This window comes from Pollicipes pollicipes, unplaced genomic scaffold, assembly GCF_011947565.3.
Source record: "Pollicipes pollicipes isolate AB1234 unplaced genomic scaffold, Ppol_2.1 Scaffold_4219;HRSCAF=4965_pilon_pilon_pilon, whole genome shotgun sequence".
NCBI lineage: Eukaryota > Metazoa > Arthropoda > Thecostraca > Pollicipedomorpha > Pollicipedidae > Pollicipes > Pollicipes pollicipes.
The window spans coordinates 19,932,279-19,946,803 of record NW_023596448.1 but is presented as its reverse complement, the minus strand read 5'-3'; the positions used below and the strand labels follow the sequence as shown (position 1 = coordinate 19,946,803).

The window sequence follows — 14,525 nt, the reverse complement described above, 5'->3', positions numbered from 1 at the left end:
TCATGAGCATATCACAAGTGTGTCGGTAGGTCAACCAAGACCCACGTAGAGGGCCCCTGAACAACCGAGAATAACCTGGCAGGTAAAGATATGGGACCCCAGCTATAGTTGACAGAGCCTTTCTGGAGAAAGGAACCCGTGGAAGGGTCCGTGATTGACAAGAGTGTCCCGATATGCTAACAGGAAGGTCCCAACAACAGCACAGGGCCCTCCGAGCAAATGCAGTGAAATGAAGGGCAGCCTGGAATGCTCCTTAACGATCAAAATGATTCTGGAAGTGGGTACATGGGTCCCCGGAAACACCACGGGACCCTTAAACAGTGTAATGGGGCTTAAAATGTCCAGTTCACAGCTTATCCAATAATTGAATATTTTTTGACTTCTCTAGGCCCTTCACTTTCGCTTACAACTGCTTTTGGTCGCCTGGAAGTCCAGAGATACCCAGTTTTGTTGCGTTTTGTGTTGAAAAAACTGCACATGTCCGGCCGGCTAAAGGCCCCCTCGGAACCAATGGGCCCCTTCAGAGCCCAGGGGGGGGGGGGGGTATGGGGACACGACCTTGTGCCCCCCTCTGGATCCGCCCCTGACTGTGCTCAACGCATGTCCCGCGCAATCAAGACTGCCGTGGCATTCGAACAACCATTCAATGGCAAAACGTCATACAAGAGGATAGCATTCTTCAGCGATCTCCCATTCCTCAAACCATTATGTCAACACCACCTCGGGGCGCTGCATCGATTTCGCTATGACGCTCCCCTGGGCTGCCCTGGTGCGACATCCCGGGACCGGTGGGGACGAGTTATGATCCAGCGGGACGGGACCACACTGTTCACAGCACGGATGTCACTGAGTTGGTTGGATAATTATTTCGCTGGAATGCACATCGAGTAAGGTGTTCTGGGAAATAAGGGACCTATCGTGCCAATAGTTCAGGTAATTTTGTGACATTTCTTTGGCCCAGCGTTCCCTTTTGCCCACATGCATTAAGGGGCTCAGAGGAGCCCTCACCCGAGTGGTCACTACCCCACCGGAAATGACATTCATTGGGAGGTCTCAGGCTCCCCCGGAAGTGCATAAAGTGACGCTCCCGCCAGCAGCTTTATTTGTTTGATTATGAAATCCTGGCAAATTTTCGCCGTCTCCCGAGCTTCGAAAATGCTTGCACTCAATTTAGCTGCAGATTTTGTCTTCTTTCGTCTCTTTTGCGCAGGCTACGGTGCTTTCTCTTCTGTCATCCAACAGTTCCAACGGATAGTGTCGGCGTTGTTTACGTTTCCAGAAAGAAATTGCTCTGTGTGAGTGGCGGTTGGCACGGGAGAAGGGTCATAGGAGTTCATTGCGTTACATACTTAACAACAGTAGAAATCTGGGAAAACCAAAGTGTAAGTTTCTTGCGACATTTCAATGATTCGCCATGACTGGCATATGACGGGTCTGGTGGGCGGCGGGTATCGCGGAGCCAGATTGGAAAGGAATCATGTTATGCCAAGCATGTCCGGCGTTGCGGCGTTATTGCAGCAAAAAGTCTAGTGTATGTGTGCTGTAAATCAAAATGCTCAGATTTTGGTGCATGGTTTCCACCAATTACAGTGTATGGACCAATGTTACAAGGTATTATTGTTTTTCATGTTAATTTTAGGTTAACATGCAGTGCAGGTATACATTCCTACCTAATGTTAAAAAATCATTGTACATCATTTGTCGTGTTTGAAGGCAGAACATATAATGCATAATCTTAAAACAGGTAGATTCATGCTCCTACCTTCAACTTTAAATATTTATGCTTTGTTACTGCTTATGCCCAGCTCTGTTTCTGCATTGCCATTGCATAATTACAATATTTCTGCTTATCAGGAACCTTAAAAAATGTATGGGACTAAGGTAACTAATAATACAATAAAAACGTTTCTTATCACGTTTAGATACGTTTATGAAATGGACAGGCCAGAATAGTCCAGAACATAGCCTAAACTGGCCTAACCTAACCTAACCTAACCTAACCTAACCTAACCTAACCTTACCTAACCTAACCTAACCTAACCTAACCTAATCTAACCTAACCTAACCTAACCTAACCTAACCTAACTAACCTAACCTAACCTAACCTAACCTAACCTAACCTAACCTAACCTAACCTAATCTAATCTAATCTAATCTAATCTAACCTAACCTAACCTAACCTAACCTAACCTAACCTAACCTAACCTAACCTAACCTAACCTAACCTAACCTAACCTAACCTAGCCTAGCCTAACAACCTAACCTGACCTAAACTAGCTTAACCTAACCTAACCTAACCTAACCTAACCTAACCTAGCCTAGCCTAACCTAACCCCCACCCTATCCCCTTCAACCCAGTGTCCCTTTGGCATCCATGTTCCATGCCATATATATATATATATATATATATATATATATATATATGTATATATATATATATATATATATATATATATATATATATATATGTATATATATATATATATATGTACCATATTAAGAAGTTTTGTTTAGCCACCATATTCTCATTTTGCTTTTCATTCCCACACAAAAATCTCATGTTTCCCCACCATGTTGACCAATCTACAAGCAATATGGAAGACTGCTTGGATATGCAAGAAACACATTTTATTGAATTTTGTTACCTTGGCCTCATACATTTTATAGTTCTTGGTGAGCAGTAATGTTGTGATCACCCGTAGAAATGGTGCTGTGGTCGTGGTTGCTGTCTGTTGCGCTCGGATGTTTGCTATCGTAGTTATTTAAGTTCCAAGGTAAGAGCTTAGATGACCTGCTTTAGATTAATTACGATATGTTCTGCCTTAAAAATGACAATTGATGTACAATGCTCTTTCTTAACATGAGGTAGCAATGTATACCCTGACCAAACATGCTCCTTCGAACACTTTCATGCAAAATTGCTGTGAATATTCAGCAGGATTTGATCTGGCCTGAGCTGGATGGAAGAAGATGCGAAAGAAGCTCATTGCACCAATTTCACTAGTGTCTAGCTAGTCTGCAAGAATCCACTTGCTGTGCTACAGATTACAGGGTGCTGGTGTGCTCAACCAGAACCTGCATGCACTGAAATAAATCCATCTACAATTCTGTAAATTTTTTGCAGACTGGGTAATGAGTTAAGATGGCCAATGAGTTAGGTGTATTTTCTCATTATTCCTTTGCACATCAGATGTGGAAAGGTAAATTGAATTTTCATCATTGTGCATCATTGTATTATACTACCACACCGAGTAGTGACAATTTGAAACAATGAAAAGTTATAGCATTATATTCATACAAGGGATTTTTTAAACTCAGGCTGTACACTGTGCTCTATTTGAGTACTTACACACTATGAGTTATATAAACCAATAACAACTATGCTGCTTGTTAGTCATTCTGGTACCACTTGAGGTATTGTAACTTGTAGCAATATGCCATGACATATTCAACATTGCAAAGGGGATTACATTCTGCAAGCCAACCTCCATTGTAACCATTCTCCAGTCAGCAGCATTCTAGAGAGATATGATCTGAGCTTATTGTGAGTGAGCGAATAGGCCATGGGGTAACTTACATGACTTACTCAGAAATTTGTTAACCTTAGTGTCCCAACCCAAGTTGGCCTGGCAGTAGCCAAGGGGTCCTATGTTTGGACAGGCTTATGTTCTTGCAAATGCTGATTGTCCCTAGATGCAAGTTTTGGGCATAACTATGTGCCACATTTTATTGTAATTGTAGTGTAATGCATTCAAGGGACTTATGTCTAAGATGCCTGATGAAGCAAGGTGTTCTTTTTCTGCATCATTGGAGTGACATCATGATTGGAGCTCTCTGGCTCCCAAATCAGTAAATAAGCTTACAACATTGTTCAAAGTGAAGTGTAAATTTAAGTGGCTTGTGCTACCACTGAAGACTTACACATGAAAATGATAAAATTGTGAGTTAGCATGTTCAGCAAGCCACATATGCTTTCAGTCATGAGTCCTGCATCTATCTATTTAGGGTTGTTTTTCCAGATTAATACCCTGTTTTGGCAACCAAAGCAGACAAAGGAATGACACTGAATGCATAGTGCAGGAAAAACACCCTGTCTTCGAATCACCAATCATTCTCAACACTGTCCAAGCCAACAATACTCTATCATGCCATATGTGTTTCGGGATTTTAAAGACAGTTTGTCATGTAGGTCCCCATTCTCATTGAGCTCAGGGTCGAGAAAATATTCTACCCTCCTGCTTAGGGATAAAATGCCATATGGCCACCCAGTTAGCAACTAGATAATCAACTGGGAAGTTACCAATGTCATACTCCCTGGATTTGGCCTAGAGTTTAGCATGCTGGCTTAGATCTGGAGATATGTGGGCATTGAAGACTGTGCTGGCATTCATAGCATCTTTATTGTGAGTTATTGTGTACCAAAATATTTGTTATATTTGTGAACTATAGTCACAGTCAGTGAAATGGAGCCTTTCTAAATTTGCATGATTAGAAAAATGAAATGATCAGACAGTACTCCTGTAGTTGTTTACAGCCATAGTTCAAGGTTATTTATAGTCATTTATAGCCATGGTTCAAAGTAAGCCAATTTATACACAATATGTGTTGTTAACATGCCAATAATTTTCAAAAAGCAATACTTTGCTGCATGTTAGATACATTGAAGAGGGATATTCCACTGCATGGTATCAGTTTCAAGGGATGGTATGGTATACCATGACATGTGGTATGGGTTTTAAGTGATGGTATGGTATCCCATGATATGTGGTTTTGGCAGTCCATGGATGAAGACCCCATTTTTCACTTCCTGGTGTCATTTACATGCTACATGTCAGTCTATCATCATCTCACATTTCCAACTCCCTGGAAACATATTGCTCTTCTTGTTATGAGGACAATCAAGGTTAAGCACAGTTTATGCTAGCTTTTATAACCTTTTTATGCCATACAAAATTCCTTATAATTCTTTTGCACTTTGTCTAGTTGCAAATGTCTGTAAATAATTGATGCATATGGGATGGTGTTAGCATGGTGTGAACTGTAGTGGAATGCAGGAGCTCAACTGATATGTTATCAATATTTAATAGATCAATTAGTAGTTAAGGTAATTTCACAAACCAGAATGCAGTGTAGCAAGCTGAATTCCCCAATTGTGTGTAAGTACAGTGTATCATGCGCACGGTAAATCATTGCTTTCATCAAGCTTGAGATCTTTGAAAGCAAACGACGACACTTATCGCGAGGTATTTCATACCTTAATTCATATTTATCTTCACTGGATGTGATTCTGATGCCTTGTTCCCAGGTGTGCCAGGGAAAACCAAGTGATCAAGTCGGTTTGTCTTGGAAGGCAGTTATGAGTTTCAACATGGCGGAGGTAAGCTCTCTGTCGGTGATATAATGACTAGAACACGCCTTTTGTGTGTGGCGCTGGCTGGTTCTAATTTTCGTCTGGAGTGCGGAAGAGTTAATCTCGAATTCGGTGTTCAGTATTGATATGCTTTTGCTTTACCGTGTGCTCAAGTAATCAGAATGCCTTGGGTGTATTATGAACGAGGGCTGGCACATCCCATGGCATCCCATGGTGGCACATGGTTTTTCATGTCGGCTCCGTAAAATGTGGATGCCGTTTGATTTAAAGCGTGCTGTCCAATACCATTTCTTACCTGACTGACTGACGGCGAGCGTCGTGGTACCGACGTTTCTGCCTGGTTCGGGTCGATTCCCCGTTTCCCTGCTACCCGCATAAGAGCATAGTCCACGGCCGTTTCCCCTACCGCCGTCAGATGTCACTGCCGTCATGGCCGCCCGTCTATAGGCGGCGCTGTCGGCGGCTGCCCGTCCACTCCTTGTTAGTCACGTGACTGCGCGGGCGCCAGTTATTCCGCGCGGCGGTCTGGCCAGTTGGGCGGCCGGTGCCGCGGTGTTTGGTGGTGGTTGTGGGCGGCGACCTGCGTGCGTCGGTGCGCTGCGGTGCGGAGCCGCCAGCGGCAACCGAGCAGAGCTGTGGTGTTGGCGGCCGCGCGACCTGTGATGCTCCCGTTGTGTGTTGCGCTGTTCTGTGGAGGTGCGCACCGCTAGTGAAGGGCGCGTGACAGCGGCCACCGGCACAGGCGGGCTTAAGCCAGGTAAGCCGGCCGCGCCGGGGCCTCAAGGGCACACGGCGTTGGGACAGGTTCGCAACGTCCTGAATCCCCGCAGGTCTCGTGTTCCCCGCTATCTCGGCAGGACGTCGGCGGCCTCCCTGTCCTGAGCAGGCCGCGCGGCCTACCGGGGTCTGTTGTCTTCATCATGTATTTGTTTCATGTATTTATGTGTATCATCGTGCACTTGTTGTGAATTGTTTATCAGCGGCGCACGTGAATCAGGAATGGATGAATGAATCAGGGGCTCGGAAACCCGAGAGGGCGGTGCAGGGTGGTTGAGCCCGCGACGTTCTGAAAACTTAGCATTGGCGCTATGGGCGATGACTGGAAAAATATAACCTAGAATAGATATGGCCCCCCCCCCCAACTTGAGACGTCCTTCGTCGCCCCCAGGCTCCATGCAACGATTTATTGTATTTTCGTTGACTCAGATTCGGAGGAAGGTTTAAACTCTGTTTAGGCTGCACATAGTCCCAGGTTTTCTGTAATGCGTGTGATAGCTGGCTCCTGCGCAGAGGTGTCGATGCGTGGCATGCTTTCGAACGGCGGAAAACAACAATATCTATACGGGCACTTGTTCCTTCCATTCTAAAAATGCTCTCCATCGCATGCAGACTGCGGTGCGTGCTGAGTAACTTTATCGACAACATTTGTTTTATTTCCCTGGTTACATGGCTCTGCCTTCCTCCTATCATCTCTGCTCACGTCTAATGAAACTACGAACGAAACTAACTACGAAAAGTCACGAACTGTTAGCGCAAGGGTTTAATCAACTTCCCATTGAGGGCCCTCTGCTGCAGCTGCAGGCGGGGTGTTGGAATCCGGATGGTCCGGTGGCGGCCCCTCCCCGCCATCCAACTTTCTGGAAAGTTAGCCCTGGCCCTCTGGGCATCGATTGGAAAGGAAGAACTAAAATGGATAGCGGCGCTGCCCGCCCCTACTGGGATCAACTTCCCACGCGCATAGCCGGTTTAACTACATGCTTAATGTTCGCTTTACTCGTATCTGTTTCATCGCGTCGCTATGCAACGCCCCTTGTAGGGGCGGCAGAAAGTCCCTGCTGCTAGTAAGGCCTGCCAGCTCGTCGGCGGTGTGTGACACGATGTGCGCACGCGGTCCGGACCGCGCTGCCGACGCGAACAGTGCCGCCGGCGCCTGCCAGCGCCGTGTGCACTGATGGGCCTGCTCTCCGGCCTGTCGGGCGGCTGAGCTGCCCCGGCAGTGTCGTGTACCGCCGCCGCCGCCCCTCGCCGCCACCGGACACCGGGCCGTCTGTTTACACCGGCCCGCCGGCGGCGCCTGGTGCCGCCCCCGCGCCGTCAGCGGCGCCGGCGGCTGTTTGAAGCGCTGCAGCATGCGCAGGCTGCAGCGGCGGCAGCAGGCCCCCGTCCGGTGAGTCACGCCGCCGCCGATGCCGGCCTGCTGACCGGCGGCGGCTCTTGTGCGCAGTGGCGGAGAGGCCGCCCACCCGGCGGCGGCGGCGGTCGCTCGCATGGGCCGGTTTTTCTCGGCCGGAATGTGCACGGCCCATGCATGCTGAGCAGCCGGCTGTGGGCCGCGCGGCGCCACCGGCGCGCCCGCAGATCGAACTTGGCGGCCCGCGCCGCGGGAATGCAGGTCATCCCGGCCCGGTCAAAAGCGCGCTCTGAGCGCGGCCGGGGCGTGCTCCGTGCAGGCTACGGAACGAGTGTTTGTGATAGCGTTGCAAGCGCACCTCATCAGATGCTGACGGTTAAGAGTCACTGACTAGTTAGATTCATGAAGATGTAACGGAGCCATCCTGGTTACCGCCAATGGCTCGTGCCGGTTGCACTAGAGGCCATCCCTCTCGCGGTTGTCATGAGGCCGTGGGAATGCGGGCCCCCCTAGCCGATCTTACCTGGCTAGGGGGGCTAGGGGGAGGGCGGCTGGGTATGACTGTGACCTGGAAATGCAAGATCGGCACTACACCGCAGGCAGGTGGTACTTGGGCCGTGCTTGGGCTGGCAATGCCTCGACGGTGTCGATCCCAGGGCTGGTTTGCGTGCGCTGCAGCAACTGCAGCTGGTATCTGTGTCGGCACCAGCCAGACATTTCATGTCCTGGCCGGCGTCCGTTTGTAGCAGCACCGGCACCAAGTGTTTCGGCCAACACGTCCCAATTGGCGTGGCAGCGCGCGGTGACGGGCCGCGCCCGCGCCCCCGCGGACCGGGCGCCCGTGTCTGACCCGGTGTCGGGCGCCGGGGACGCCGCCGCGTGTTGGCTGCCGTATTCACGGCGCCCGCCGCCCGCCCTGATGATGTCTTATGACGTCAGAACGACGCGGTGGTGGCGCCCGACGGCGGGGCGCCCAGATCAAATCTCTCGACACCGTTAGCTGACCTGAAGGAGGTCATGCTGATTAGATCCAGCGTAACCGCATCGTGGCTAAACGATGCGCGTGCCGGTCGCCCGTCTCGGAGGCGGCGCGATGGGGTCGGAGAGGTTTTAGCATATGAATGGAGCGGCGGCGTGGGAACCGGCGGCGGGAGAGGTCCCACATTTCGGAGATGTGTTCATTCATTGGTTCAGTCAATTGGTTGATGCGAGCGGCCGCCCGACTTGCGGCGTGGAGTGTGTGTCTGTGTGTGTGGAGGTCTGAGGTGTGCCTGTGGCGTGTATCTGTGTCTGTGTCTGTGTTCGTGTCAATGTGGCCCTCCGTGTCTGTGTCTGCGTCTGGTTCCGTGTCCGTGTGGTTCTCTGTACCTGTGTCTGCGCCTGTGTCTGTGCAGGCCTGGCCCGGGCTCCAGGAGTTGAAGCCCGTGCCGCCGAGAGGCGGGCGGCGCGGCGCGGCTGGAGGCTGTTTTAGCTCAACTCTTTCCATACTATGAATGAGTAGGACGTTAAATTCAAAACAATAGTGGATGCGTTCGCCTCCCTCCCCCGCCCGTGCCGCCGACGCTGCTGAGAGCCGCTAGCAGCCACCCTTGCCACGCGCGCCGGCCCGACCGCCCGCCGATTTCTCCAGCAGTGGAGGTGCTTTGCCGGGATGTGTCGCGCGTGCAGTCGGGGTCAGCGGGTCACGCCGGGTCGTGGGGTGTTGACCCCCGGGCGGCGGTGCCTCGCGTGGCGACCTCAGTGAAAGTTTTAGTAGGAGCTGAGGCGTTTACCGGCCCGAAAGTGCCGCCGTGCGCCATGTTGTGGTAGTAGCCGAGCGCTGGGACGGCGCTGGGCGGCTGCTGCGCATACTCTGTTTTCGCCTCGATTGGTGTCGGCGCTTAAACGATTGGTGTCGGCGCTTAAACGCCATCGAGGGCTCAGCCTTCGACCGCTGAACTGATTGGGGGCGCGTGACTCCCCTGTGTTGGGCTCATCAGGCGTTCTCGCTGCAGCGAGGCGGCTCTATTTGCACCGCGAGCTCTGAGCGCGGCGCTGTTTTGAGAATCGAGCCGAGTCCATTCACGGGCGGAGTGTTGCGTGCCGTTTCGGCCGCGCCGTGTTTGGCCTCGGCTCGGCGGGGTGTGGTCGCCCCGTATTGTCACGAAATGGCGAGCCAGCGCCGCGCCAGCTGCGACGAAATGGGCTGGCCGCCGCGCCGCGATTGTCCCCTGGCTAATGGCGCCGGTGCGCCAATCTCGAGCGCAATGTTCGCGCCTTTTGTGCCAGGTGTGGCAGCTCCGGCCCCGTTCCCAGGCGGCGGGCCGCCGGCCGCCTGAAGCCCGGCGTCACCCACATGGCCGGGCGGCGGCGCGCTGGGAAAAAGCGGCCCTGGGCGCCGGCGGCCGCCGTCGCTACGGCCGCGCCGCAAAAAGGCGCCGGCGGGCGGACCGGCGCGGCGACGGGTGCCCGACGGGTGCCCGACGGGTACCCGTCCCGGGACCCGCAGGGGCCCGGCGCGGGGGTCGGCGTGACCGGCTCTGAGCGGTTTCGCCGCCCGCGCGCCCGCGCGCCAGACGGTGAAAGCGTGGATGGCTGGGTTTGCACGTGCAGCGCGCGCCCGACGGGAGAATGGCTGAGCTGTGTGCCGGGTTTTGGCCGTGCTTCGTCGGCGCTTCTCCGCCGTGACTTTCTCGTTCCGCTCATAAGCGTGCATGAAAGGCCTCGTCCGGCGGTTTGTACCGTGCGGAAAATTGCTGCCGACTGTCGCACGTGGAGCGCCGTGGTGAAAACTAACGGCGCGGAACGCGCGCCAGAAAAGTGCTCGGAGTTTTGTAAATAACGCTCACGTAAAAGCGCAGGCATGTGATTAACGTCAAGTGGTGGAAGTGCCTGGATTGCACGCCGAACGAGGGACGTGTACGCCCTTGCCAGTGCTGACTGCCAGCGGGTGGTCTTCAGCCGGCGGGAGATGTCAGTACGGGCGTGGTCATCCGTTTGGAGAGCAGATCGCGAGGAAGAAACCCGGCGAAAATGCATTCGGACGCGTGACGTGACGCTGTTAAGGCTGGCTGAGTTCGTCGGAACGGCCTGGATGTGGAGTCAAACCGAGGCCACATAGGAGTGGCCACGCCAGCATGGCCGGAGGAGCACTCCAAAAGGAGGGGAGTGTTCGACACTTGCTCAGGTCGGTAGGAGATTAAAAGCTTGCGTCACCATAGGGCTAAACATTCTTAGAAATGAAAGCTTAGTAGAAACCTCCCCCTCCCCCCCCCGCCAGTTCTTGCGCATGTTGGGACGGACACCCCGCCACGTTAGGGCTCAAGCATAGGAATGGACCAGTCGTTTCCGCGCCTGCCCAGCCCAGCCTGTGACCCAGGTCTTCCACCCAATCGCGGAACCCGCCTGTGACATCGTGCAGCTGATTGGTTCATTCGGCAGCGCTCATTGTATCGTACGCAGTGATAACGTCGCCGTGCGGTGCGGCTATTGCGGTGGTCAGTTTTTCAACGCAATAGACCTGTTTCAATCTCCCCTTGCGACTGGATTCGTGCGGGTAAGCGGCGTCCTTAATGGCGACCGTTACGCCACGTTGCATGCGCTGCCGTGATGCGGCCGTGCTGAAGCCGCCGGCCCGCCTCTCGCCCAGAGCTCGGCGCTCCATCACCCTCCAGGGCGGGCGCGGTGGGCGGCCGCCGCCCCCCGCCGGCTCCATTAACTATTCCATTATTATTCAATTTCATTAGCGCGTCGGTGAGCTGCTGTGGTCTGGACTGGCAGGCAGAGCGCCGGCTCGGGCGCTCTTTTGCGGGAGTGGGAACGACAGGTGGGGTCAGCAAATGCGTTTGTAGCATTATTTAGAGGCTGGTGCGTCGGGTAGGGCTGTTTGCGTCGCAGTCTGCCCGGTGGGCTACTGCAAGAAACCAAATAAAAATGCAAAGAACCCAAAACAGCAAAGAAAGCCAAAGAACTTCAACTAGTTATCCCGCCGATTTGAACCCGGCACTTGTTTCCGTATTCGTTATATATATATATATATATATATATATATATATAACGTTTATTATATCTGTTTATTATGTACAACGTTTCATTTCGTTTATGTATATATATATACATATATATATATATATATATATATATATATATATATATATATATATATATACGTATGTATCTATGTAGCGTTTACTATATTCGTTTATTCGTGGGCCTCTACTGCGTGCGTCCTCGGGCCGAGGCCAGAGCGGCCGAGTGAGCACCGCGCGGGGCAGGGCAAGGGACATTACGTCAGCGCAGGCCAGGAACATTACGTCAAATGAGATCAGCGGTTAGTGAGAGAGCGTGTAGAGTTGTGTGTAGATCGGTAGCTTAAGTGACCCCGGGAGCCGCGCTCGACGGGCGACCCTCAGGTCCGTGCGGGTGGGCTCTAATTGCCTCTGTTGGATAAAGCTAGGGATGTTTGTCACTGGGCAGCCTCTGAACCGGCGACGTGTCGCAGTCCGTCGTGCGCCGTTTGCGCCGCGCATTGGTCGCGTTTCTGTACGTGCGGCCAAACCTCCGACTCGACGTGACTTTAATTCAGCTTGTCGATGCCTTTACTTCCCCGTCGTTGTCAGGGCTTACACGCTGAAAACGTGATCAGAAGCTTTCCGGTCTGGGCTGGAACTTGGGAGGGGCTGTAATATACGGAGAGGTTTTACGGGGAGGTCTCACCGACAACGGCGCTGCGATGTCCGCGTGACAAGGTACCTTCTTAGGAACCGGATGTAGGAACCGTGTAGGATGTAGGAACCGTGTAGGAACCGTGTGCCGGATGTTCTGTTCTGACCCCTGTTGCATTCCGTCACCATTGACGTGCTTCTGTGACGAACAAGCGGGACGTCACAGTTCAATGCGTAACGTATCACGAAGGTAGCAACTTTGTTAGGTTGATTTGATGGTAGATGGCAGCTTGATTGCAGTGTTTATTCAATTCGATCGCAGCAGCTTCCACGCTGCCTCATTTCTGGGTTCGTATTCGTTGAGCCTGATGGCCGGAGCTGCGGCGTTGAAGCTGAGAGCTGCACCGCCACCGGCCGCCTCTGTGCCTGTGGCCGCCGCGGTGGGGCGGCTCCCGGAGCGGTGTGGGCGTGGCGCCTCGCTGACCGTCCCGTGGGGCGCTGGGGACGACCCGGGGTCACTGCAGCACCGCTTCAGCCGGCCGCGAGGCGACCCTAAGACGGATGAGCCCCGCTGCAGTCGCACTCCCAGGCCCAGGCTCTCAAGTTCCCGCAAGGGGCTTCCTCCGCACCGAACCCGGTGCGGGTGTGTGCGGCCGGCTGCCGCCAGCGCACTGCTGGGAACTGCTGGTGCACGGAGCCGCACTGACGGAAAAGACACGCCGGCTCTCTGGGCTGTGGGAACCAGGCTATGTGACTAGGACTGTCCCGAGATGTGTTGATCGGGTGGGGCCGTTTTCGTGCGCGGTGGCAATGTGACGTGTCTGTTTTGACTTTAGGACACAGCCACAGTGGCCGGCACGCAATACGTCCGTTTTCGCCGCAATGGTGTGGCCGTTTTCGTTGGCATGACAACGTGATGTACCGGTATAAACGTAGGAAATAGCCTCGTCGCGTGCCAGCTATGTGGCTGTCGATCAGGATCGACGTAGGCTCCGCGCTACAGCTGCCTCGTAACATGCACATATTCATGGTGGCTCCTCTCATACAATATGCATATTTATGATGGGGATGTGCCATGCATATGTTCGCTGATAGGTTTACCATTCTGGCTACGCTCAGTTTGTTTTTTATTGGAGATGCACTAGTCTATTATGCATTAGTTTGTGTTTAGTGGCGACAAGTCGGGCTTGCGGGCCCAAGTGGTGTCTTTAAGAAAATGCTGTAAGGCGTGTCAAAGACCTTCCATTTAGGCTGGGTGTTTTCAAGACCCCAGAGTGGCAAACGTTCTCTGCGCACCACTGGGATGACACGCTCCACAGGAAACGGAACGCTGAGTGGATCGGACGCGGGTTACGGGCTAGTCTTATAGCGGGATAAAGCACAGGGGAGGCAGACGTGGCGGAGAGGCGTCTGGCGCTGACGACAACTGCTGAGTCGTGCGTGCTGAGTCGGACTGTGCCGAACCGCGCCGTGGGGCTCGGTCGTGTGTGACGGCTCGCGCCGCGACGGGGCGTGGCACCGGGGCCTTGGCGCCACCTCCCAGCTCCCGCGAAACCAGTTGGACAAGTCGGTGCCCTTGTTTGAACCTTGGGGCTCCGTCGGCGCGCCTGCCTGATGTGTTTCCCGGGTCTGATGTATCGGGACACGCCAGTGCCGACCGCACGTCCGGGGTTGTACAGCGTACACACCTCTCAGGCACCGTAGGGTGATTTCATCCTGAGGTGCACCGACGCAGCTCGAGGCTGCCCGCCCGTAGCGCCGCTCGTAGGGCCGGCACCCCTCCTCTGGGGCAGGTTGGACTGTCTGCTGGACCAGCTTCCCCCCCCCCCCTTCATCGGCCTGGTCGTGCCGGCACCCCCTCCCCTGGGGCAGGTCGGGCTCTCCGCTGGACCGGCTAACCTCAGCCGACAGCCGTCAAGATGGGCGACCAGATAGCACAGAGTGGAGGCCGGACCACTGGTTTGTTGTGGCCCGGCTGCTCCGCCCCTTCAAGTGGCGGCTATGGTGTGCTGAGATGTGGCGATAAAACCGGACGGTGTGTGCGTGGAGTCGCGAGGACCGCTGGAGCGCTAATTATCCTATTATGTGGCGTGTCGAAATGCGCGACCGTAAAACAATCACACCAGTAAACTCGGCTGTAACTATCATCCCCAGTTCTGGGGCATTCCCGACTGTGTATTTGTTGCTGATACTTCAGGCATGTCCAGCAGTAGTGACAGTGCTGACGCTGCCAGAGCAACGCTAACAACAACACGGGGATTGAGACACCGACAACATCGATTACTACGGAGGGATCGGCTCGGGCTGTCCTCCATGCGCACAACACCCACTGAGTCCCTGATTGGGGCGGACCTCTCGCGCCGCGTGGCATCCCCCCTCG

At 53.4% G+C, this 14,525-nt stretch overlaps 1 protein-coding gene across 1 annotated transcript in view; it reads left to right on the top strand.

The window, feature by feature from the left end:
• Positions 1-1,265: 1,265 nt before the first annotated feature.
• Positions 1,266-14,525, top strand: part of brun (trafficking protein particle complex subunit brun) — a 77,577-nt gene continuing 64,317 nt past the window's right edge. Inside the window, 2 exon segments of the mRNA XM_037217876.1 lie at positions 1,266-1,382; positions 5,306-5,377. The gene's annotated coding sequence lies outside the window, so the exon portion shown is untranslated.